Source organism: Pongo abelii, chromosome 12, assembly GCF_028885655.2.
Source record: "Pongo abelii isolate AG06213 chromosome 12, NHGRI_mPonAbe1-v2.0_pri, whole genome shotgun sequence".
Classification (NCBI taxonomy): Eukaryota; Metazoa; Chordata; class Mammalia; order Primates; family Hominidae; genus Pongo; species Pongo abelii.
Genome location: NC_071997.2, coordinates 104048239 through 104074384, shown reverse-complemented (window position 1 = coordinate 104074384; position 26146 = coordinate 104048239). Strand labels below are relative to the sequence as shown.

Here is a 26146-nt window from a genome sequence, read left to right as displayed (position 1 = left end):
AGCTACTAAAGAGGCTGAGGTGGGAGGGTCTCTTGAGCCTAAGAGTTGGAGGTTGCAATGAGCCGAGATTGCACCATTGCACTCCAACCTGGGCGACAGAGTGAGACCCTGTCTCAACAAAAGAAAAGAGAAAACAGGACCAGGAACAGAGAAATCTGGATTTCAGTCCTACTTCTTCCCTTACATGCTGTGTGATCTTGGACAAGGCACTTCCCAACTCTGAGCTTCAGTTTTTTCCATCTGTAGGTAATCTTTATGGTACCTTCAAATTCTACCAGAATATTTTTAACTAAAATAGCATCATAGCTATGCTTCTCACTTTTGCTTTTGCTTTTCTTCTCACAGTCACATAATCAACCAAGAGAATGAGGCAAGGAGTTGTGGTTGCTGCTGAACACACACATTTATCTAGAGGGCAAATGTAGACTTTGGTTTAAATTCTTCTGATGAAACTGTGTCTCACACCCAAATCCCAAGTTCAATGGACTGCTCTTGAGATGCCAGCCATGGCGGCCTTGCTAGGGAGGAGGTCCATGATGGCCTGTGTCTGAGTCTGTTTCATTGCAACACTCCCAGAAAGCCAGCCCTGTCATTAAGCTCACAAAGTAAACACTGTCCTCAGCAAAAGCCTGAGTTAGCAGTCACCTAAAGGCAATTGTGCTCCTTTAAGGGGAGAGCTTTCACCATTCATTGCTCCACCAGTGCCGGCCTTAAAACCTGAAATCAAACGCAGGGCTCCCAAGGTGCTGGCCTTTCATCCAAAACCACCGAAGGCTGTGGGCAGGATTCAGAATTGTTTCACCAGCTGGTCCAGGCCGCAGTTTGTCTGGGGAGAGACACAGACACAGGCAACAAAGAGATGGAGGTGGGAAGGTGGTAAGAAAAGGGCCTTTCTGCTGTTATTGCCACAGAGCTATGGGTGGTATTAACATAATCAGAATATTTTACCCAGAAGTCCAGAATGTAGATGTATCAATAAGCATTTGTTGCCCTAAACATTTATCGTAGGCATATCGGGTTTTTACCATGTCATTTTGGTCTTTCTTTTTTTTTTTGAGACACGGTCTTGCTCTGTCACCCAGGCTGGAGTGCAATGGCACAATCACAGCTCACTGCAACCTTCACCTCCCGGGTTCAAGAGAGTCTTCTGCCTCAGCCTCCTGAGTAGCTGGGATTACAGGCACCCACCACCACACCTGGCTAATTTTTGGTTTTTTGTTTTTTTGTTTTAGTAAAGACAAGGGTTTCACCATGTTGGCCAGTCTGGTCTCAAACTCCTGATCTCAGATGATCGCCCTCCTCAGCCTCCCAAAGTGCTGGGATTACAGGCATGAGCCACTGCGCCCAGCCTGTTCTTGTTAAATAATATGCTTCTTCCTCATTATGTTAAAGCTGCATCTTGTGTGCGTGTCCTGAACCCCCACCTAGCTGGCAAATTCTTCAAAGGTAGGGGAAGTTCCCATTGTTTAGTTTCCAAGCCCAACAAGGTGATTGGTGCTGAACTGAGCCAAGACAGGCAGACTGTCTTCACCAGGGAATCAAGAGCAGCACCTTGGTGCATCCCCAAAGCCCTTCTCCGGGGGTGTCCAGTCCATCCCCGTTATTTTTGTGGCCCACAAGGCAGTACCTCCTCCCCCAGGTCTGAGAAGACTGAGGAGGATGTTATTAGGTTCCTACGTGGCCCAGACTAGTTGATACCCCATCTGGGACTTGCTGAATAATGATAATAATAATAGCTAACATTTATTGAGCACTTACTATGTGCAGGCTCTGCTAAATACTTTATCTTGCAACACAATCCTCATGCCAGCCCTCTGAGAGAGCATTTTTATCATCCCCACTTTAAAATGAAAAAACTGAGACTCAAAATACACAGCTAGGAGATGGTAGACCTGAGATTCTGGTCAGGGCTGACTGACGTGAATCCTGTGTTTGAACTCCTAGCATACACTGCTTCCCAAACTAGTTTGTAAATTCTTTTGAGAGCAGAGATTCTATCTTTTTCTTTTCTGTACTCACAGAGCCTAGAAGAATCCTGAGCAAAAGTGGACTCTTAGCATCTACCTGTTTCCTGACTGACTCATGAGCGATCCATGCTCATGGCAGTCAGAGATAAGAGTGACAAGAGGTTAGAGAGGGATCTGGCAAAGAAAGTTTGGAGAGCTGCTTATAGCCAGGTCAATTTAGGGTGAGGGAGTGTAGGCACAGAGGCCCCTCTCAGCAGTACTCAGAAGCTTCCAGAGCATCCTGAGCAGGAAGGTGGCCTTCCCTTCTCAAGGAGGACTCTCTAAGGAATAAGGAAGCATCCGAACATAGCAAGGGCACAGGAATGGCTATGGAGCCAAACCTCATTCAATGTCTCTGTCTTGGTGATCACTAAGAAGCCAGTGTTGCTCTCTGCAACAAGCTGCTCATCTGTTGTCCTGATTGACCTCCAGTTTAGAAAAATGCACAGTACCCAACTGTTCCTACACTTTGACTGCTCTGCAGGATTTTTTCCCTCTTCCTGTATTGAACATGTGAAGGATTGCAGCCCTTTTTTTTTTCTAATGGCTTATGTTTTGATGTTTTACCCGTAAATCAATTATTTGGAACTGATAACACATTTCCCATAGGAAATCATGTTGCTTAAAGAGGTTAGGATCTCAGGCTATGTCCTAATAGTCTTATTTTACCCATTGTTTATTCACTTATTTTTTTAAATTTTCTTATTTTAAGAGACAGAGTCTCGCTATGTTGCCTCCCACTTCAGTCTCCCAAAGTGCTGGGATTACAGACGTGAGCCACTGTGCCCAGCCTTTACCCATTATTAATAGCAGTGAGCCTGATGTACATATCACCTACAAATAATCATGTTCATAATAGGAAAAAATGTATTAGGTTGGTGCAAAGGTAATTGCAGTTTTTGCCATTATGAAACTGCAATTACTTTTGCACCAATCTAATATATTCCTAATTCTAACTCAGCACCCCAGGACAGGGTTTCCCCTACCTGGGGAAGTAGAGATTTCTGGAGATGAGGTTAGCAGCACTCTGCTACCTCATAACTTTCTAACTGGGTTTGCAGAAGAGATCAGAACTTGAGGATATAAGATCATGCCAGCCTTATCAAAGAAGTCATGTCTGCAGAAGCAACAGGTTTGCAACACAATCATTGCAGCAATGATCCAGATACACACTGATATCTGTTGATTCAGGATGACACACATGAGGGTATGAGTCACACATCTGACCTCCTCAAGACATCTTAAAAGTTCAAAGGGAGGCCAAGGCAGGCAGATCACGAGGTCAGGAGATTGAGACCATGCTCGCTAACATGGCGAAACCCTGTCTCTACTAAAAATACAAAAAATTAGCCGGGCGTGGTGGCGGGTGCCTGTAATCCCAGCTACTCACGAGACTGAGGCAGGAGAATGGCGTGAACCCGGGAGGCAGAGCTTGCAGTGAGCCGAGATCACGCCACTACACTCCAGTGTGGGCGACAGAGCGAGACTCTGTCTCAAAAAAAACAAATAAATAATAAATAAAGATCAAAGGGATTTCCACCATACTCAGCTTGTTAAACCTCTGAAGTGGAAAGATCAATACTCCTCTAGCCCAACTCCAGCCCAAGACTCCTTCCTATGCCTACTACTCTGTGCTGAGAGACAGGGAGTTGCAGAAGGAACTCCTTCAAGAAGCTTCTTATTCATTTAAAAAAGAAATCATTATAATAGCTACTTCTTTTTTTTTTTAGTACTAACTTGAGGCCAGAGGCTTTATATGTTTTAATTTGTTAAATTCTCATAAAAACCCTATGTTTAGATTTAGCTTCACTTAGAATATAAGGAAACTGAGGTTTAGCATGATTAAGTAACTTGCCTTACCTCACACAGCTAATACACGGAAAAATCAGGATTGAAAACCCAGTCCGTTGGGTGGGCACAGTGGCTCATGCCTGTAATCCCAGCACTTTGTGGGGGCCAAGGCAGGCAGATCACTTGAGGTCAGGAGTTCAAGACCAGCCTGACCAACATGGTGAAACCCCGTCTCCACTAAAACATACAAAAATTAGCCAGGGGTGGTGGTGCGTGACTCTAGTCCCAGCTACTCGGGAGGCTGAGATGGGAGAATTGCTTGAACCTGGGAGGCAGAGGTTGCAGTGAGCCAAGATGGCGCCACTGCACTCCAGCCTGGGCAACAGAGCAAAACTCCATCTCAAAAAAAAAAAACAAAAAACAAACAAATAAAAAAAAACTCAGTCTGTGACATCACACTATACCCCATAAATATGTACAATTATTGTGTCAATTAAAAACAAAATTTTAAAAATAAAAAATAAAAATAAGTAACATTTAAAAAAACCCAGCCTGTTTGCAACTCCAGAGTCCAGGCTATTAACTGCTATGGTATGCTTGTTTTTCCAGAGGTATGGAGGAAACATCAAAAGATTATAAAACATACTCACTGTTAAGTATGTCAAACTTATGTATTTTTATTTAAATAATAATCTTGAAATTGATACAGTATATGCTGGATCATCAGGCAGTGCAACTATAACTAAGTCCTGTCACACAATATAAAGGCTCCCTTTTCTGTTGATTTCTAGCTAAGAGGAGGCCAAACGAATACCATGATGGCTCACTGAAAGAATGAGGGTTTTAGGCCGGGCATGGTGGCTCATGCCTGTAATCTCAGCACTTTGGGAGGCCAAGGCAGGAGGATCACCTGAGGTCAGGAGTTCAAGACCAGCCTGGCCAACATGGTGAAACTCCATCTTTACTAAAAATACAAAAATTAGCTGGGCGTGTTGGCAAGCACCTGTAATCCCAGCTACTCGGGAGGGTGAGGCAGGAGAATTGCTTGAAACAACCGGGAGGCAGAGGTTGCAGTAAGCCGAGATCACGCCATTGCACTCCAGCCTGGGTGACAAGAGCAAAACTCCGTCTCAAAAAAAAAAAGAATGAGGATTTTACAGTAAGTTGAACAGAAGCAAGTCATGGGAGCTTCTCCATGAAGTCACGTAGCACACAGCAGTACAGGCATGCTGAGCGCAGAAGGACCTTCCCTTAGGTGTCGTCCTCACACTGGGAGCAGATATATTACACAGATCTCATTATACTGTAACCAGCATTGCACACCATGTTGACTCATCATTTTGAGAATGAGCTACTTGGCTGTTAAACTGCCTCAGTCTCTAGTGAGAATTGTTGAAAAATAAAATTTTTTCCCAAGTCTCCCCTTAGCTATTTTTCTTTCTTTTTTTCTCTTTTTTTTTTTTTTTTTTTTTTGTTAGTAGAGACAGGGTTTCGCCATGTTGGCCACACTGGTCTTGAATTCCTGGCCTCGAGCAATGTGCCTGCCTCGGCCTCCCAAAGTGCTGGGACTACAGTGTTTTTCTTTCTTGATGATGCAATATTTAGTCATAAATATCCTCTGAAATCTTCTCATTGTCCTAATTAAAAGAAGAAACTTTTAAGAAACCAGAAGATAGAAGCCTGCTAGACCAATCCTCCCATATGAGTAGAACATCAAAGTCATTTATGAAAAAGGAAGAATCACAAAGTTTCAGTTTGTTACAACATTAGAAAGAGCAGGAGAGAAAGAAGCATAGAAAAAGCAGTACAAATAGGAAGCACAAAATAAGGTTATAGAAATGAATCCAAATTTCAGTAATCATAATAAATGTAAATGGATCAAATTGGCCTTTAAAAGTACAAAAAGTTAGAGTTTTAAATATTAGAAATCCAGATATATACTTTTTATAAGAGGCTTGCTAAACTGTAAGGATCCAGAATGACAGAAAGTATAAGTATGTAAAAAATAGAGGCTGAGCACAGTGGCTAACATCTGTAATCCCAGTGCTTTGTAGTACTGGGAGTTGAAGACTAGTCCTGGCAACATAGTAAGACCCCATCTCTACAAAAAATACAAAAATTAGCCAGGCGTGGTGGTATGTGCCTATGGTCCCAGCTACTGGGGAGGCTGAGATGGGTGACTTGCTTGAGCCCAGGAGTTTGAGGCTTCAATGAACTGTGATTGCACCACTGCACTCCAGCCTGGGTGACAGAGCAAGACCCTGTCTCAAAAAAGTAATAATAATAATAATATATATTTTTTAAATTAGCTGGTCACAGCAGCATGTACCTGTAGTCCCAGCTACTTGGGAGCCTGAGGCAAAAGGAGTGCCTGAGCCCAAGGAGTTCAAGGCTTCAGTTAGCCAAATGCCATTGCACTCCAGCCTGGGTAACAAAGCAAGACTCTGTCTCTAAAAGGAATTAAAAATAAAAGTGAAAATAAAACATGTCTGGCAAATATCCACCCCTTCAAAAAAGCTAATGTTGTTGTTATTAATATGAGACAAATGAATTTAAGACAAAAAGCATTTTTAGGGATGAAATGGGTCACCATATTTGAAAAAAACTTCATTGGAGGCTGGACGCGGTGGCTCACACCTGTAATCCCAGCACTTTGGGAGGCCGAGGAGGGCAGATCACGAGGTCAGGAGATCAAGACCATCCTGGCTAACACAGTGAAACCCCGTCTCTACTAAAAATACAAAAAATTAGCCCAGCGTGGTGGCGGGCACCTGTAGTCCCAGCTACTCGGGAGGCTGAGGCAGGAGATTGGCGTGAACCCGGGAGGCGGAGCTTGCAGTGCCTCCCGAGATAGCGCCACTGTAGTCTGGCCTGGGCAAAAGAGTGAGACTCTGTCTCAAAAAAAAAAAAAAAAAAAATTTCATTGGAGAGCTATGACAACTCTAAACTTATATGTCCTTAATAACATATCTTCAAAGTGTGTAATGTAAAAATTGATAAAACTTTGTTTCAAATTGAAAACATACATGGTGATGAGGATAAAAAAACTGAGGAAGGAAGGAGAAAATAAACGTATGTTGAGGGCTTACTATTTGCCAAGACTGTGCCAAATGCTAGGGAAACAAGGATGTGGAGACATAGTTTCTCCCCCCATAAAACTTCCATATGGAAATAATGTATAATGTGATAAAGGTTATAACAGTGGGATATACACTCTTTTTTTTTTTTTTTTGAGACAGCATCTTGCTCTGTCACCAGGTTGGAGTGCAGTAGCACAATCTCGGCTCACTGCAACCTCTGCCTCCCAGGTTCAAGGATTCCCCTGCTTCAGCCTCCCGAGTAGGTAGGATTACAGGCACGTGCCACCACACCTGGCTAATTTTTTGAATTTTTTAGTAGAGACGGGGTTTCACCATGTTGGCCAGGGTGGTCTTGATCTCCTGACCTCGTGATCTGCCTGCCTCGGCCTCCCAAAGTGCTGGGATTACAGGCATGATCCATCACGCCCGGCCCAAGGGATATACACTCTTATAATGAATGATGGAAGACAGGATGAAGTTACTATCTGAATCAGAAGAGGAGGAGGTAAAGGAAAACTCACATAGAAATATTTTGAAATGGTCTTAAAGGATGAGTAGGAGTTCACCAGATAGACAAGGGGCAGAGGGGAGAGGACTAGGGAGAAGAGCATGTCAAACAGAGGAAACAACACACACCACCAGCCAGAGAGGTAAGAAAGCATAGCATGTACAGAGGTCTAAAGCATTGGATAAGTAAATTGAGGAAGAAAAAACATTTTTACTGGTAACAATTTCACATGCATGAAGCCTTAGTTTCAGTGACATTTACACACACCAGAAAGAAGAACTGGACAAGGTTCCTCTTCAGCATAAAAGTCACTAGAAAAATAATACTAATCACATAGGGGATGGGAGGAGTTTAGAAAGCTACCAGTTTAATTTTCCTTGGCAAATCCTGCAGTGATTTGCTAAGTTCCAGGGTAATGCACTCTGGTGATGTCATTTTATCCTCGGATGATTGCACATCCGAAACAACCATGTGACTAATACCCTCTGGCTGTTACCAAAAGGTCTAAACAATACGAGCAGCAGTGCTCAGCCTCAGCGTGCTAGCAAGCTGCCTTAGTTCCTCACTTTCAAATTACAATCCGACTTGTTACATGTAATAAACAGGAGGTAAGAAAGGAGAAAGAAAAACAAGTGTGGAAAGTATTCCATAGTAGTGCTATGACCTAACACATCCATTTGATTTCAGTTGGCAAGGGAAGCAGAAGATCCAGTTTGACACAAGAAATCAAGAATGGTTGCACAACAGGCTGAGTTGGGAACATCCTTTATATATTTTCAGTCTCTACCATGGCCGGTAATTCACTCAATTGTGAACAAAATATCTTACAGAGTAGCCAAAAAGTTTTAGAAAATAATGTGCACTTTTTTTTTTTTTTATTTTTTTCCCCTGTCATACCTAGTCCGGCAGAATAATCTGCACTTTAGAAGGGACTGCTTTTCTTTCTTTCTTTTAGACAAAACTGTGCCCCTTGATTTTGGATCCCATTTATGCTGATACTTTTAACTAAGCAATTTTCTCATGTGCAGTGGGAATTGACACCTATCTAACCAATTTTTATTTTGTTGATGAAAACTGAAAGCGGAAGCTAGAATAGGGGGATTGCCCTCTTTTCTATATATTTTTTCTTTTTGATGTCCTTTACTTCAAGTTAAGCCTGGTGTTTGCTTTAATCACAGCAGAAAGCATTTTCCATTTCAGGGAAAGGAGAGAACAGGCCATAAACGCTGTCCCCTGTTTGTTCTCCAACTACCCATTTTTGTCCTTTGCCCTGTCATGTCTTTTCCCCTCTTGTTTGCTTCTCCTTTCTTTGTTGATTTCTCAGTTCTTTTCTGGCCTCACTCAAAATGGCAGAAATTATGCAACCTAGTACTTTTTTACACAAGCTCCTTTAGTGTCAAGGATTCATAAAGTGCCTGCCATGTGCCGGCACTGTTCTAGACGCCGAGAATACTACCATGAATGAAATAGACAGAAATGCCGGCTGTCATTGGGCTTTGTCTGAGGGCCATTGGGGAAGGCCTCCAAAGGAAGTGATAGCTGAGCTGGGATCTGAGTCATGAAGAGGAGTGAGCCCAGGGGACAACAGCTTCAAGAGTGTTCCAGCGGGAGAGACCAGCCCAGCAAAAAGGAGAAGCATCAGTCTGGTGCATTCCAGGGACAGGAAGGAATGGGGCAGGGTGCCTTTAAGGGAAAAGCATCAGTTTGGATGAGGAGGGATGTAGGGTCGGGAATACAAAATAGAGAGTAATTATGGCTGGGCACAATAGCTCACACCTGTAATCCCAGGACTTTGGGAGGCCAAGGTGGGCGGATCACTTGAGGTCAGGAGTTAGAGACCAGCCTGGCCAACATGGTGAAACCCCGTCTCTACCAAAAATACAAAAATTAGCTAGGCCTGGTGGTACGTGCCTGTAATCCCAGCTACTCGGGAGGCTGAGGCAGGAGGCAGAGGTTGCAGTAAACTGAGATCGCGCCACTGCACTCCAGCCTGGGCAAAAGAGTGAAAGTGTGTCTCAAAAAAAAAAGAGAGAGAGAAAGAAATTAGCTTAGAGTGAAAGGCATTTTGCCCACAACAAAGGAGGGATTCCTCTAGATCCACCAGATGGAGGAAGGTTTGAGAGAACAAAGATGACGGTTGGGTTCCAGGGTCTGAGTAGAAGCAGGAGAAGGAATCCTCTTTTTTTTTTTTGAGACGGACTCTCTCTCTGTCGCCCAGGCTAGAGTGCAGTGGCGTGATCTCGGCTCACTGCAAGCTCCGCCTCCCGGGTCCACGCCATTCTCCTGCCCCAGCCTCCAGAGTAGCTGGAACTACAGGCACTCGCCACCACGCCCGGCTAATTTTTTGTATTTTTAGTAGAGACAGGGTTTCACCGTGTTAGCCAGGACGATCTCGATCTCCTGACCTCGTGATCTGCCCTCCTCGGCCTCCCAAAGTGCTGGGATTACAGGTGTGAGCCACCGCGCTCAGCCGGAATCCTCTCTTTCTTTAGAGGTGTGAAGAGTGGGAACTGGGGACCAGTAACTCACAGAGGCAAGGCCAGGTTCATGGAAGACTGGGGGGACAAATGGACTGATGGCAACACACAGAGACGCACACTTATGCAGTCACATGTGCACAAAGCGACAGCAGGCGCCTTTTCAAAGTATGCCGGGTTGAGTGAAATGACCTAAACGTATCTTTTTATACAGTAAGCAGGAGGGCAGAGACCCTCTTTTTATAGACTACATTCTCAACATTTTAAAAAACATTTGTTCCTGGCCAGGCGCGGTAGCTCACGTCTGTAATCCCAGCACTTTGGCAGGCTGAAGCGGGAGGATCACTTGAGGTCAGGAGTTCAAAACCAGCCTGGCCAAAATAGCGAAACCCCATCTCTACTTGAAAAATAAAATACAAAAATCATCTGGGCATGGTGGCACAGGCCTGTAGCCCCAGCTACTCGAGAGGCTAAGGCAGGAAAATTGCTTGAACCTAGCAGAGGGAAGTTGCAGTGAGCTGAGATCGCACCACTGCACTCCAGCGTGGGGGACAGAGTAAGACTCTGTCTCAAAAAAAAAAAAAAAAAAAGAAAAGAAATGAAAAAATTGTTCCTTTTCAGTAAACATAAAAACCACATACCCTTGTTTAAAATGGTTTGAAATTTCAAACTTAATAGAGTGACTAGAAAAAACATGCGGGCAATTTCAGAGTATGTTTCTTCAAGTCACTTAAGCCTCCTCCACCCAGACTTTGGTCTGGAACCTTCTGATCTACCCGCTTTCCAGGTGAATCCCAGCTGAGCTGCTACAGCCTGGTAAGTGTGGCCAGATCTGCATAGCAGCCTCAGGCTGGGCTCATTAACTCAAAAGGAAAAAGAAAAAGGCAACAACTGAGTGGGCTGCCAAAACTGGTTCTTTCGTTTGTTTTTGTTTTTGTTTTTAGGCAAGATCTCACTATATCGTCCAGGCTGGAGTGCAATGGTGAGATGTCACTCACTGCAACTTCCACCTCCCAGGTTTAAGCCATTCTCCTGCCTCAGCCTCCTGAGAAGCTGGGATTACAGGCGCCCACCACCACACCTGGCTAATTTTTGTATTTTTTAGTAGAGACAGGGTCTCGCCATGTTGGTCATGCTGGTCTCGAACTTCTGACCTCAAGTGATCCACCCACCTTGGCCTTCCAAAGTATTGGGATTATAGGGGTGAGCTACTGCGCCCAGCCCAAAGCAGTCTTTAAAAATATATCTGTGGATTTAGCCGAATGAAGGAGATGAATGCTGAGTTCTGAAGAGAGCTTTGCCTTGCTTCAGAGAGCAAAGTTTGGCTTAGTGACTAAAAGTTTCTGGAAAAAAGTTTCAGAAAAAGATTTCATTAAAAAAAAAAAAAAAGTCAGCCGGGCACAGTGGCTCACGCCTATAATCCCAGCATTTTGGGAGTCCAAGGGGGGCAGATCGCCTGAGGTCAGGAGTTTGAGACCAGCCTGGCCAACGTGGTGAAACCCTGTCTCTACTAAAAATACAAAAATTAGCCAGGCGTGAAGGTGCCTGTAATTTCAGCTACTCGGGAGGCTGAGGCAGGAGAATTTCTTGAACCCAGGAGGCAGAGGTTGCAATGAACTGAGATCATGCCACTCCACTCCAGCCTGGACAATAACAACAAGACTCCATATCAAAAAAGAAAAATAAAAATAAAACCCACCAAAGATGAGAACTTTCTGACAAGTGGAAGTAGTTGACACCCAGCACTGCAGGTGAGCTATGGTATAAAGCAGGTACCTGACCTGGGTCTAAGGTCCCTTCTAATTTTACATTCTATGAATTAATCTGTATCTAAAGACCATGAGCACAGTATTGAATGAAGATGTTCATAAATATTGTCATTCTTTCTCTCTCTTCAGAAATAACTAGATAAAAAGAACTATCAACATCACTAGCCATCAGAGTAATGCAAATCAAAACCATGATGAGATACCACTTCCCACTCACCAGGATGGCTGTAATAAAAAAGACAGATAATAACAAGTGTTGGTGAGGATATGGAGAAACCAGAACCCTCACACATGGCTGGCAGGAATGCAAAATGGTATCGCCAGTTTGAAAAATAATCTAGCAATTCCTCAAAAAGTTAAATGTCTCCCAGCACTTTGGGAGGCTGAGGCGAGTGGATCACAAGGTCAGGAGTTCAAAACCAGCCTGACCAACATGATGAAACCCCGTCTGTACTAAAAGCGTAAAAATTAGCCGGGCATGGTGGTGCATGCCTGTAATCCCAGCTACTCAGGAGGCTGAGGCAGGAGAATCGCTTGAACACCGGAGGTGGAGGTTGCAGTGAGCTGAGATCGCACCATCACACTCCAGCCTGCATGACAGAGCCAGACTCCGTCTAAAAAAAAGAAAAGAAAGAAAAACAAGAAAAGAAAACTACTCTCACAGAAAAATGAGAGGCAAAATTTCAGCACGACTTCTATTTGTAATTTGCTAATTAAAGTGGGCATTCTACCATGTAAATATCTATGCCTGAATTCTGACACAGGCATTTTTTAAAAGAATGATTTATCCTAAACTTCCAGATAGTAGCACCGTGAAATGCAAACAGCAAAGACCTCTGACCTGTATTCCACGTTTAACAAACACACACAAAGCTGATTAAAAGACATGGAGATGGCCGGGCACAGTGGCTCACGCCTGTAATCCCAGCACTTTGGGAGGCCGACACATGTGGATCACCTGGGGTCAGGAGTTCAAGACCAGCCTGGGCAACATGGTGAAATCCCGTCTCTACTAAAAATACAAAAATTAGCTGGGCGCGGCGGCGTGTGCCTGTAATCCCAGCTACTCAGGAGGCTGAGCCAGGAGAATCACCTGAGCCCAGGAGGTGGAGGTTGCAGTGAGCCGAAATTGCGCCATTGCACTTCAGCCTGAGTGACAAAGCAAGACTTTCTCAGAAAAAAAAAAAAAAAAAAAAAAAAAAAGACATAGGGGTGCCTCTGGCCCTGGGATCCAGCCCTCCATGCTGGTCCAGTGCAGCTCATGACCCTAAACATTTCTTCTTGAGATAACACCATTCAGGATTCACAGAAACACTTCTGTATCTCTCTTGCCCTGTGTCTTCAAAACAAAAAGCTTTGTGGGTTGTGTTGCTGCTGACATTAGGGGAAAAAAATGGCTTTGGAAAGATCTGAGTGGCAGAAACTCTTACGTAAAAAAGGACAAATTAATTAAGTTGTCAAATTCCTCCTCTCAGAGAATATGAATGCAATAGATTCTTGCATTACCAAGTATCATTGGCTAGGAATGCTGAGGATCCCTTTTCCAGCTTCTCTGTTTTCCAACTCTGAGTTCTGGAGGTACTTGGGAATTAAGTGGCATTTGCAACAGCTGCACATTGTGCACTGTGACTGAGGATATTTTGCAATAGCAAACAATTCTTATTACATTTTTTTTTCCCCAAGACAAGGTCTGGCTCTGTCGTCCAGGCTAGAGTGCAGTGGCACAATCTCAGCTCACTGCAACCTCCACCTCCTAGTCTCAACCATCCTCCCACCTCAGCCTCCCAAACTGCTGAGATTACAGGCGTGCACCACCACGCCTGGCTATTTTTTGTATTTTTTGTAGAGATGGGGTTTCGCCATATTGTCCAGGCTGGTGGCTCATGCCTGTAATCCAGCACTTGGGAGGCCTCGGTGAGAGGAGAGCTTGAGCCAAGGACTTCAAGATCAGCCTGGGCAATATAGTGAGACCTCTTAAAAAAAAAAAAATGTTCAGCTTTATTTAAATAATTTTTATTTAAAATGTTGGTATTCATATATTTTTATTTTGCCTTCTAATTTTAATAGATATAAATATTTTAAAACAATAATTTTCTTGAAGATATACAAAGTAATTATGATCTTAAAATTTACAATCACTTTAACTTACATTTTGATGAAAATATGCTCAAATTTTAAACACAATTACCTTCATTTTTAACTTGTTACATTATTACTATCAATTGAACACAAATTACATGAAAATCTTTATTGTAACAACATAGTGGTTTTCCTGAAATGGAGAAAATAAAATAAATGTTGTGAAATACATAAATAAAAACATAAATAATGACTTTTATTAATCATAGAAAATGTCACTAGCTCCTCTAAACATGTGCAATAATAACTAAAAATTAGCCATCTTTTTTGCAGTTTTTCATAATACTTTATCAACACCATAGCTTTACAAATGTTTTTAATGGACCAGGCACAGTGGCTCATGCCTGTAATCCCAGCGCTTTGGGAGGCTGAGGCAGCCAGATCACTTGAGGTCAGGAGTTCGAGACCAGCCTGGTGAGGTGGCGGGTGCCTGTAATCCCAGCTCCTCAGGAGGCTGAGGCAGGAGAATGGCGTGAACCCGGGAGGCGGAGCTTGCAGTGAGCCGAGATTGTGCCACTGCACTCTGGCCTGGGCAAGAGACTCCGTCTCGGGGGGGAAAAAAAAAAAAAAAGAAAAAGAAAAAGAAAACTACATCCCCTCCAGGCAGACATAACACAAAGGAGGCCCTTTCTTCCCTGCGGAATCAGCCCTGCGCCAGGAAGCCAGGCTCAACAAGAGAAGCCAGGGCTGGATTTTTATCCCTAATGTCCCTCTTGGTTGGGCACCTGGCACAGGGCACAACCTGCACTCCCATATATGTGGCTCTGGCCTAGGCAATGGCATCACACTGGAGTAAGGAAAGTGATCCAACTTCTAGTGGCAGGCATATTACAGCGGAGATTCCAAAATTTCATTTCATATATTCCTAGGTGCCTCTGACCCCCACCCCCAAACCACAGATCAACCACAGGAGGTCCTTTTCACCTGCTGTGTAATAGAGGGTTTTTGTTTATGTTTTTGTTTTAGTGGAAGGGATTTTACAACTTCTAAAACATACGTATATATGTTTAACCCCTGATCTACTCCCGCCACACAGCCACATCATGGTCCCTGGAGGCAATGGAATAGGAAGGACAGCAGTGGGGGCTGGGAGGGCAGGGGGAGGGAGACTTTTCAGGGACATCCACAGCCACTGACTTTTGTCGCCTACTCCAGTGGGTGTGCTCCTCTCCTTGACCCCACCAGGTACCATACTTTATAGTTACTTAGAATTTTTGAAGACCTTGGCTGGGGGGTCTCTCTGAGAAATCCAAATTACTACGCTTTTGTTAAACCTTTTACATGCCAAAGCAGGCAAACAACAGATATTTTTTAACATCTACATTTGAAAACTATTCTGGGTATACTTCACTGTAATATAGAGCCAGCAAAGCAACCATAACATTTCCTCATTTTCCTGACTAAATTTAGAAGCAAACATTTTCAGAATATGAAATTAAATAACGAAGGTCATAGGACAATGAATAATATGCTGTGTGTGTGGTTAATTACACTTGTTCTAAAAAAAAGTCATCCTAGCCTCTCCATAAAAATTGTGTGTGTAGCTATTTCACTTTGAAATGTCATAGGGTTATTCTGCTTCAAAAAGAAAATGGAAAAGCATAAAGATATTTATGTAACCCTGAAAGAAAATATTTCTTAAGAGAATGTAATGTTTAATTCTATATTGTTTCCCTTTGTCCTGTGGCTGGTTTATAAATATGGAAGGCACAATTCTTTGTTCTATTGAAATTCAGGGTTCACAGTATTTTTTTGTCTTTTCAGGGAAAAGAATCAAACAATTTAGATACAGAAAAGATATGATTCTTTCAACAGCTACTAAAATCTGACAGGCCATTTTAATCATAACGTAGATAGCATTATAATTTAATCTTTTCCATGATGAGATAATCTGTACTTTTAACTTCAAACAAGATGCTTAATACTTAATACTTCAGATTTCAAAAGTGAAACATGTCTGAAATACTTGAATGAAAGTCACTTGTCTACCTATTTTTTATTTCTGCTGTAATTAAAGCAGGGAACTTAATTGCAAGTGAACTCATTCTAATACTCCAATAAGACAAAATAAGCAAGCCGTGTTATTAATAGCGATGACAGAAGTGATCTCTCTGGGCAGTCTGGCAAATGCTTACCTGTGACTGGGAGGTTCACCTAAAAAAAGCCACACTGAGGTCACTTTTGCTTTTTTGGGTAATTTCACCCTACCATGCTCTGAGAGATCAGAGAAGGATTTTTCCTCTAAACTTTTTCTCTTATTGTCCTAGGATTTACACTCTTGCTTCTTCCAGTTGGTGTATTAAACATTACTAGACACCTACTAAGCGCCAGACACTTTCCTAGCTGTTAGGAATAGAAAGAGAAATAATATGGTCTGCAGTCCAGGAGCTCAGACTAGAGCATTCTATGCTATGTGCTATGCTAGAGGCATGCACAAGGCTCCTGGTCCAGCCCAGCTCTCAGATTCCGAGTCCAGAGCAGAGATTCAGTTTCTTCACCTGGAAAATTTCTCTAGGGTCGATCTAAACTCTAAAATGTATATAATTCCAGTTAGCGGCTCATATTATTTCAAATAAGGTGTTTAATAGCTATACTGTATGCAGCTATAGTTACTTCTTTTTTTGTTTTGTTTTTTGTTTGTTTGTTTGTTTTCGGGACAGGCTCTCACCCTGTTGCCCAGGCTGGAGTGCAGGGGCACGATCTCATCTCACTGCAGCCTCCACCTCCCGGGTTCAAGAGATTCTCATACCTCAGCCTCCCGAGTATCTGGCATTACAGGCACGCACAACCACGCCCAGCTAATTTTTGTATTTTTAGTAGAGATAGGTTTTCACCATGTTGCCCAGGCTGGTCTCAAACTCCTGAGCCCAAATGAACTGCCTGCCTCTGCCTCCCAAAGTGCAGGATTACAGGTGTAAGCCACCGCACCTGGCCGGCCATAGTACTTCTATAATGTTGATGCCAGAGTCTCTTCTTGGCTCCTCTGAGTGTTTTCTTTATGTTATTAACCTACTTAAAATCTCACATTTACATTTTATTTGTTGGGGGGAGGTGTTGTTGCAGGTAGTTTGAGAGTGTGTTACCCCTTCAATCCACCTTCCTTTGATGGAGAATGATTTTATCTTATTCAAGTTACCCATTTGCCAGATTCATATTCTAAAAAAATTTACTTGTCTTTGATCCTTTTGCAATGAACACAATGAGTAGGAGACACACTCCTCTCTTCTATTTTAGAAAAGAGAGGACTTAAAGTGGTTCTATCTTGCGATTTATTGGGCGGGTTCTTGCCAGTGAATGAAGCTGATTCCGGCCACAGCTTGGTTTGAATCATCCAAGCTCATGGGGTTTGCTGATTCAGGAATCACTCTGCTCTCTATAGCTCTTCTGCTGGCCACTTCTGAATAAGTAGAACCATTCTCCAGCTTGAGTGTTATTTTTTTGTTTTGTTTTGTTTGAAGAGGTTTCAAGAAGACCAAGGCAAAATCAGATGAATTGTAGATCAGTGAATTTCAACCAGGAATTAAAAGGGATAAAATCTTTTTCAAACTACACAGAGCTCTCCACCCCACCCCTGTCCCATCCCTATCCACAGCAGCATTCAAGAATCACTGCAATAAAGAGTGAAAATAGGCCGGGCGCGATGGCTCACGTCTGTAATCCTAGCACTTTGGGAGGCCGAGGTGGGTGGATTGCCTGAGCTCAGGTGTTTGAGACCAGCCTGGGCAACATAGTGAAACCCTGTCTCTACTAAAATACCAAAAAAAAAAAAAAAAAAAATTAGCCGGGCATGGCAGCGTGCGCCTGTACTCCCAGCTACTTGGGAGGCTGAGGCAGGAGAATTGCTTGAACCCGGGAGGCAGAGGTTGCAGTGAGCCGAGATTGTGCCACTGTACTCCAGCCTGGCAACAGAGCAAGATTCCGTCTCAAAAAAAAAAAAAATAGTGAGTGAAAATAGGAGTCAGAACCTGGAGCCCAGGGTTCCATCGACGGTTCTGTCACCACCTCTCCGGCTGCTCTGTGATCCTGGTTTATTTTCTGGTCATACATGAATCTGCTCATCTGCATATTTTGAGTTAAAATAAATAAAAATTTTAAGTGATTTAAATTCCAAAGAATAAAATATGTAATGAAAAAGCTGTAATAGGAATGATATATTTAGACTGCCTACTAAACTTTTCCAAAAAAACAAACAGCAAAGTTGGTTTAATTCCTTTCTTTCAGTAAGTCTTGTTCCCCACTCAGGGAAATAATTTATTTAACTATAGCTGGGTTCCAGAAGATCCAGTTTCCAGCGATCCCCATTCATTGAGGTGCAATTTGGATATGTTCTCCAAACTCCTAGGGCAGTTCCCTTTACCTGGATGAATGGTAGAGAGCTGATAGGGCCCCACAGAGCCAGGCATTTACAAGTCCACAGAAGGGTAGGTGTGTAGCTGAGAGGCCCTTAGGAAATATCTCAAAGATCTTTGGGATTCCTGACCAAAAGCATTTTCTCCTTAGCTTTATCTAGGAAGTCTTATCTTTAGTTGAGACTTTATTCAGACAATGCTTGTTCTCCAAAGTGTTCTCAAAGACAGCAGCTCTTGTCCGGCCCCTCTTGGGGTCACATGTCTCCTTGGCTAGCCACCCCGCACCATGCCAGTACAAAACACTCTCCTGCGACCCACCCAGTTTTCACATTTGATTATCTGGCCTCACAGACTGGCAAAGTTAGTGGTCACACACCTGGAGTGGAATAAGGCAAATTATGAAGGTACTGTTTATGAATAAATTAATTAAAATAGCTTGTCTGTGGTCTCCCCATAAATGAGTGGCCAGCTCAGGACTAGAGCAGGGGTCACTGAACTGCACCCCTTCGGGCCAAATGTGGCCAGGAGCCTGTTTTTGTTCCAGGAGCAAAAAATTGTTTTTATATTTTCAAAGGGTTGTATAAAAAATAAATAACAGACTGGGCGCAGTGGCTCATGCCTATAATCCCAGCACTTTGGGAGGCCAAGGTGGACAGATTACTTGAGGCCAGGACTTCCAGACCAGTGACTAAGATGGCAAAAACTCGTCTCTACTAAAAATACAAAAATTAGCCAGGCATGGTGGTGCATGCCTGTAGTCCCAGCTTCTATGGAGGCTGAGGCAGGAGAATTGCTTAAACCTGGGAGGCGGAGGTTGCAGTGAGATGAGATCACGCCACTGCACTCCAGTCTAGGTGACAGAGCAAGAATTTGTCTCAAAATAATAATAATAATAATAATAATAATAATAATAATAATAAAAAGGCTAGGTGCAGTGGCTCATGCCTGTAATCCCAACACTTTTGGAGGCAGAGGTGGGTGGATAACTTGAGGTCAAGAGTTAGAGATGAGCCTGGCCAACATGGTGAAGCCCCATCTCTACTACAAATACAAAAAATTAGCTGGGCGTGGTGGCGCACATCTGTAATCCCAGCTACGCAGAGGCCGAGGCAGGAGGATCCCTTGAACCTGGGAGACGGAAGTTGCAGTGAGCAGAGATCGCACCACTGCACTCCAGCCTGGGTGACAGAGCGAGATTCTGTCTCGAGAAACAACAACAACAAGATAACAAACATGTAATAGAGGCTGTATGTGGTCCACAAGCCTAATAGATTTGTTTTCTGGCCCTTCACAGAAAAAGTTTGCTGACCCACGGACTAGAATATCCACATCTTATCCATTGGGGTCTTTTGGGTTCTTGAAGGTGAGTCCAGCTAGTATCACACTCCCGGCCTTTAGTCTTCCCCTCATTCTATGTCATGTGAGTCATACAATTGGTGAACTTGAAAGGGAACTGAGTTTAGATCAGTCCTTAATGGCAGTGTCTTCTCAGAGCCAACCTGGATTTGTGGTATAAATTCTGGTCCACTGTCTGCCACATAGTATGGACCCAACACAAATCACAAGACACTCTACTCTGGAACTTTATCTCACAGGTAAACTCATACTAACCCAAGCTCACAGAGACTGCTGTATAGCCAGAATTCAAATTCATTCCATTTTAACCATAAATGCAACCAGCTAACAGGTGAGCCTTCACATCAGCAGACCAGGGTCTTTGCTTCCTATAATCAGGCTTGAGCACACAGGGAGCCATGTGGAGTATGAAATCTGAGTAAGGAGAGGTGGGTAGATGATTTATCCAAAGATACATTTGCCACAGAGACCTAAGAGCTCAAATCCTTAGGCCAAGGCCCCTTCTCTCTTGAACAGTAGTTGGGAGTGTGCTACCCACTTCTTGCTTCTTAGGTTGAGGTTTTCCAAGCTACAGGCTGACAGCTCTCTGCCTACATCCTCTGTTCATCCAGACTTTCTCCATACAACAGATTAAATTAACAAACACATTCTGGTGATTGCCCTCCTGGATTACCCGCAGGTGACTGAAGGTACACACTGGTTATCTCTCAGTTTACTCCCTCATTGGGTTTAGCCTAATCTCTGTGTGATTCTGTGCATGTTCACATGCGTGCACATGTGTGCACGTGTGTGTGTGTGTGTGTGTATGACTGGTTTAACTCTCAGAAGGCAAATTTATTTCCTATTTTCAGGTTTTTTGGAAGATACTTTATTATTACTCCCTTTGCTGCCAACAAAGTATTTTTGAGCTATTTTGAAAGAAAATCTGTAGTACAACTGTTTTTTATTATATTTTGAGACTTAGCTACTTGAATTCAAACACATAAGCAGTTTTTCCTGATTTTCTATTGTAATAACTTATGAGACTGAGCTCATGATGACAAATATCTAGTAAAGCCTCTCAGGATAACTCATCTGTTTTCACAACCACTGTTAAATAGTCTTATGTAATCAACTCAAAACATCTTTAAGATCTCTTGTTTCCAAAGGAGGTGGATAAAAATATTTTGCTGTTAAGCAAAATAATAACCAGTTGGATGCCTCCAACAATCAGCCTCAGATCAGAAAAATCCTTCTCAATTGTCTTCCTTTCTTTCCTTTCTTCCCACCTTCCTTCCTTCTTCCCTCTCTCCCTCCCTCCCTTCCTTCCTCCCTCCTCCCCAAACATGTATAGAGCATCTCCCCTGTGTTAGGGATAGTTTTTGGCACTGTAGATGTAATAATGAAAATACAGTGTAATAAAAGAGTCCTGCCCTATCAGGGCTTACATTCTAGTTGACAGGAGATAGATTATTTAAAATAAATAAATAAATAAGAAAAATATCAGCAATGGGTAAATGCTATGCAGAGAATAAAACTGAATGGTGTAACAGAGTGATTACTTCAGATGGGATCATCAGTGAAGGCCTTTCTGCAGCATAACATTTTAGATGAGACTTAGGGACAAGAAGGAGCCAATCATGGGAATCTAAGGGTAAAGAACATTACAGCTAGAGCAAGGCCCCAAAGACCCAAAAGGAAGAACAGGCCTGGGGAGTGCTGGGAATAGAAAGAAAGGTAATGCAGCCAGAGTATGGCTGATGGGCAAGGAGGAGAGTAGCAGTAATAATAAGTTTTCCATCAAGAACACAGAAGAAACTGGGCACAGTGGCTCAAACCTATAATTCCAGTACTTTCGGAGGCTGAGGTGGAAGGATCGCTGGAGGCCAGGGGTTTGAGACCAGCCTGGGCAATACAGGGAGACCTCGGTATCTACAAAAAAAATTTTTTTAATTAGCCTGGGACGCACCTGTGGTCCCAGCTACTTAGGAGACAAGAGGATCACTTGAGCCCAGGCAGTCAAGGCTGCAGTGAACTGTGATCATGCCACTGCACTCTAATCTGGGCAATGAAGGAAGACTCCTGTCTCAAAAAAAAAAAAAAGCACAGGATGTGGAGTGTATCAGCAGTGGCAAATACCTTTGACAATTTCCTCATTTACAGAGACCGTGGAAATTGTCATTGCTTTACCCTGCCTCATTTTTTTTTTTTTTTTGCCCTTGCAAAAAAATATATAATGAGGAAAGTTAGGTGTGTAATATGGATTGGTTTAGTCTCCACAGCTTTGTTTCTGGCAAAGTTCATTTGTGTGTCTTTTCCAGATTTTCTAGGTTATACCTCATACCAAATCAGATTAGTAGCTTTTTTTTTTTTTTTTTTTTTTTTTTTTTTTTAGGCAGGGTCTTACTCTGTCGCCTAGGATGGAGTGTAATGGTGTGATCTCAGCTCACTGCAAACTCTGCCTTCTGGGTTCAAGTGATTCTCCTGCCTCAGCCACCCAAGTAGCATGGATTGCAGGCATGTGCCACCACACCCAGCTAACTTTTGTATTTTTAGTAGAGATGGGGTTTCGCCATGTTGGCCAGGCTAGTTTTGAACTCCTGGCCTCATGTTACCTCCCTGCCTTGGCCTCCCAAAGTGCTGGGATTACAGATGTGAGCCACTACGCTCAGCCACAAGTGTCATTTGAAAAGAGCAAAAGCGCAAAGATGTTAAAAATGAATCATCATGCCCCTCAATATCCCAGAGGTCACAGGCGTTTGAAAGTCACAGGTAGAGGAGGACGACCCAGGTGAGTGATGTTTTATGAATTGTTATTAAACTTGATAAACTTACCCTTTTGAAGGCATGGAGGTGTCAGGATTCTGGGTCTCAAAATGTGCCTCCCAGCTTAGTGATGTGGGTATACTAAGGAAAGCATAAATGAGGCCTCAAAATGTGTGCTGGGCCCAAAGATTGCAAATTCATAAAACTCATTTTTCTCCATTTATTTAAAAGAGAGCTGGCTCTGAGGAATTGATTTATATTAATCAGAGTTACAATAGACTGATTAATAAAATACAATGTCATTTATTCATTACCTGTGAATGTTATAACTACCAGGCTGAAATTCATGTCTGTTGGTCAGCACATGCTCTTCCTGGTAGGAAAAATCTATTTAAGAAACCATATTAAAATCAGAAGGTTAAATGTTATATATGGAAGCTGAACAAATCAAGTTGGATGTTTCGAAAGGCTATTTTCAGCCAGGCGCAGCGGCTCACGCCTGTAATCCCAGCACTTTGGGAGGCTGAGGTGGGTGGATCATCTGAGGTCAGGAGTTCCAGACCAGCCTGGTCAACATAGTGAAACCCCGTCTCTACTAAAAATACAAAAAATTAGCTGGGCATGGTGGCGGGTGCCTGTAATCCCAGCTACTAGGGAGGCAGAGGCAGGAGAATCATTTGAACCTGGGAGGTAGAGGTTGCAGTGAGCCGAGATCATACCATTGTACTCCAGCCTGGGCAACAAGAGTGAAACTCCATCTCAAAAAAAAAAGAAAAGGAAAAAAAAAAGAAAGGCTATTTTCATTAAGTATTGGAGGCCTGATACAGCCTTTTTTCACTACAAGGACATACAGTCCCAGCTAGGCCGATGACCTGCTATGTGGCTGGACAGGGAAGGCCAATCAATGCTGGAGAAACACTAGAAAATTTCAACTCCCAGCCTCTCCTTTTCCTAGGTCTAGGCCACTACTTCCCAAAGAGTAGTCTAATGGCCTCCTACAGTTGATTTGCCTTGGGGATTTATTTTATTTTTATTTTTGTTTATTATTTTTTCTTAAAGAATGGGTCTTGTTTTATCACCCAGACTGGAGTGCAGTGGTACAATCATAGCTCACTGCCACCTCAAACTCGTGGGCTCAAGCAATCCTCCCACTTCAGCCTCCCAAGGAACTGGGACTACAGGCACGTGCCACTGTATCCGGCTAATTTTTAAACTTTTTGTAGACACAAGGTCTCACCACTTTGCCCAGGCTGGTCTCAAATTCCTGGCCTCAAGTGATCCTCCTACCTCAGCCTCCCAAAGTTCTGGGATTATAGGCGTGAGCCACCACACCTGGTTCCAGGGATTTATTTTTATTTTTTATTTTTGGAGACAGGATCTCACTCTGTCTCCCAGGCTGGAGTGCAAGGGCATGATCACAGCTCACTGCAGCCTCAGCCTCCCAGGCTCAAGTGACCCTCCTGCCTCAGCCTCCTGAGTAGCGGAGACTACAGGCATGTGCCACCATGCTCAGCTAATTTTTTAACTTTTTGTAGAGACACAGTTTCCCTATGTTGACCAGGCTGCCAGGGATTTATTAAAAATGCATGCATTTTTCTTTTTCTTTTTTTTTTTTTTTTTGAGACAGAGTCTCGCTGTGTCACCAGGCTGGAGTCCAGTGGCACGATCTTGGGTCACTGCAACCTCCAACTCCCTGGTTCAAGGGATTCTGCTGCCTCAGCCTCCTGAGTAGCTGGGACTACAGGCACGTGCCACCACACCCAGCTAATTTTTGTATTTTTGTAGAGATGGGGTTTCACCGTGTTGGTCAGGATGATCTCAATCTCCTGACCTCGTGATTTGCCTGCCTCGGCCTCCCAAAGTGCTGGGATTACAGGCATGAGCCACTGCGCCCAGCCAAAATGCACTTTTCTAGACCCCATCTCACACTTCTAATCAGAATGTCTGGTCTTGAGCCAAGATATGAATTTTAACTAGCTTTCTGGAGAAGTGTAATGCACACTAGTGTTTTGAAAACCACTGCTAGCTGGTAAGCTGTATAACCGTAAGCAAGTTAGTTACTTAACTTCTCTAAGTCTCAGTTTCTTTGTCCATAAAATAAGGATAATAGTAGGTTCTATCTTCTAGGGTTATTGGTGGGATCAGATGAGTCAAGACGTATAAAGCTCTTAGAACAGTGTCTACCACCTAGTAAGCCCTCAATACATGATGGCTATTAGTATTTTCACCATCATCATCTTTTTTTTTTTTTTTTTTTGAGATGAAGTCTCGTTCTGTTGCCCAAGCTGGAGTGCAGTGGCGCCATCTCAGCTCACTGCAATCTCTGCCTTCCCGGTTCAAGCGATTCTCCTGCCTCAGCCTCCCAAGTAGCTGGAACTAGAGGCACGTGCCACCATACCTGGCTAGTTTTTGTATTTTTATTAGAGATGGGGTTTCATCACGTTGGCCAGGCTAGTCTCAAACTTCTGGCCTCAGGTGACTCCCCGGCCTCGGCCTCCCAAGGTGCTGGGATTACAGGCTTTAGCCACCATGCCTGGCCCATCATTTTCATTTTCATTATTCAGCCCACCACATTTTTGTTTGCTCACAGACTTGATTTTTTTTTAATCAGGCAAAACCTAATGCATTGGTTACTACATAAAGGGAGACTACACCCTTGACAGAGTCTTAGTGCCATCTCCCAGATTGGTTTTTATTGACAATATTTCAGGGTTTCTCCTTCTCAAGAATGGAAAAGATAGTATCCTAAGCCATCTGTGAATTATGAAGCAGGATGGATTTATTTTAGAAAGGTTTCCAGTCCAGACATTGTGGTTCATACTTGTAATCCCAGCGCTTTGGAAGGCTGAGGCAGGAGGACCACTTAAGGCCAGAGGTTTGAGACCAGCCTGGGCAACAGAGCAAGACCTCATGTGTCCAAAATATTTTTAAAAGTCAGGTGTGGTGCATGTGCCTATAGTCCTAACTACTTGAGAGGTTGAGGTGAGAGGATCGCCTGAGCCCAGGAATTCAAGCCTGGAGTGAGCTATGATCACACCACTGTACTCCAGCCTGGGCAACAAAGCGAGACCCTGTCTCTAAAGAAAAAAAAGTTTCTAATGTTATTCATAGTGTTTGGCTTAAGGCTTACATGTGATCTCAGAGTTTGGCACATTTTTTCCCTATCTTGAAAGTTGTTTTGCATCTTAGTTGTGGGCTAAAAGTTCTCTATTTGCTGACAATAGCAACATACCAACTTGTTTAGTGTCATTCCTCCAAATGCCACTTGTTATAAATCACCTCATATTTATACCTTCCTTTTAAAAATGAACAAAATGGCTGGGTGCAGTGGTTTACACCTATAATCCCAGCACTTTGGGAGGCCAAGGCGGGCGAATCACCTGAGGTCAGGAGTTTGAGACTAGCCTGGGCAACATGGCGAAACCCCGTCTCTACTAAACATAAAAAGAAATTAGCTGGGCATGGTGGCGCATGCCTGTAATCCTGGCTACTCGGGAAGCTGAGGTGGGAGAATCACTTGAACCCGGGAGGCAGAGGTTGTAGTAAGCTGAGATTGCACTACTGCACTCCAGCGTGGGCAACAGAGCAAGACTCCATCTCAAAAAAAATAAAATATTAAAAAAAAATTTTTTTTAATTTTAAAGAATTAAAGTGAACAAAATGTAGAAATAGAGTCCTCTAAATTGTCTGAGTGGCAGTGATTCTAACTAAATCGGGGGGATCTTGGAGTTGCCATGCTAGTATATTTGGAAGTAGAGTACCAAAAAACAACTTCAAAATTTGCTTTGTAACTTGCCAGAGTTTGTAAGTAGAACTTAGACCACCACCATTTCTGTCAACTGTCTCTTCATCTAGATACTTCAAAGTGGGTTATGAACATTAGTTAAGCCTCTAAGCATCCCTGTGACGTGGATAATTATACTAGC

The 26146-nt window shown here is 43.1% G+C and overlaps 1 long non-coding RNA gene across 1 annotated transcript; it reads right to left on the bottom strand.

The window, feature by feature from the left end:
* Positions 1–378: 378 nt before the first annotated feature.
* On the bottom strand, positions 379–25883 carry LOC112132045 (uncharacterized). The gene is made up of 2 exons (XR_010136316.1): positions 22290–25883; positions 379–826 (listed from the first exon to the last, which is right to left on the bottom strand). It is a non-coding gene; the product is annotated as an uncharacterized LOC112132045 (long non-coding RNA).
* Between the last annotated feature and the right edge of the window lie 263 nt (positions 25884–26146).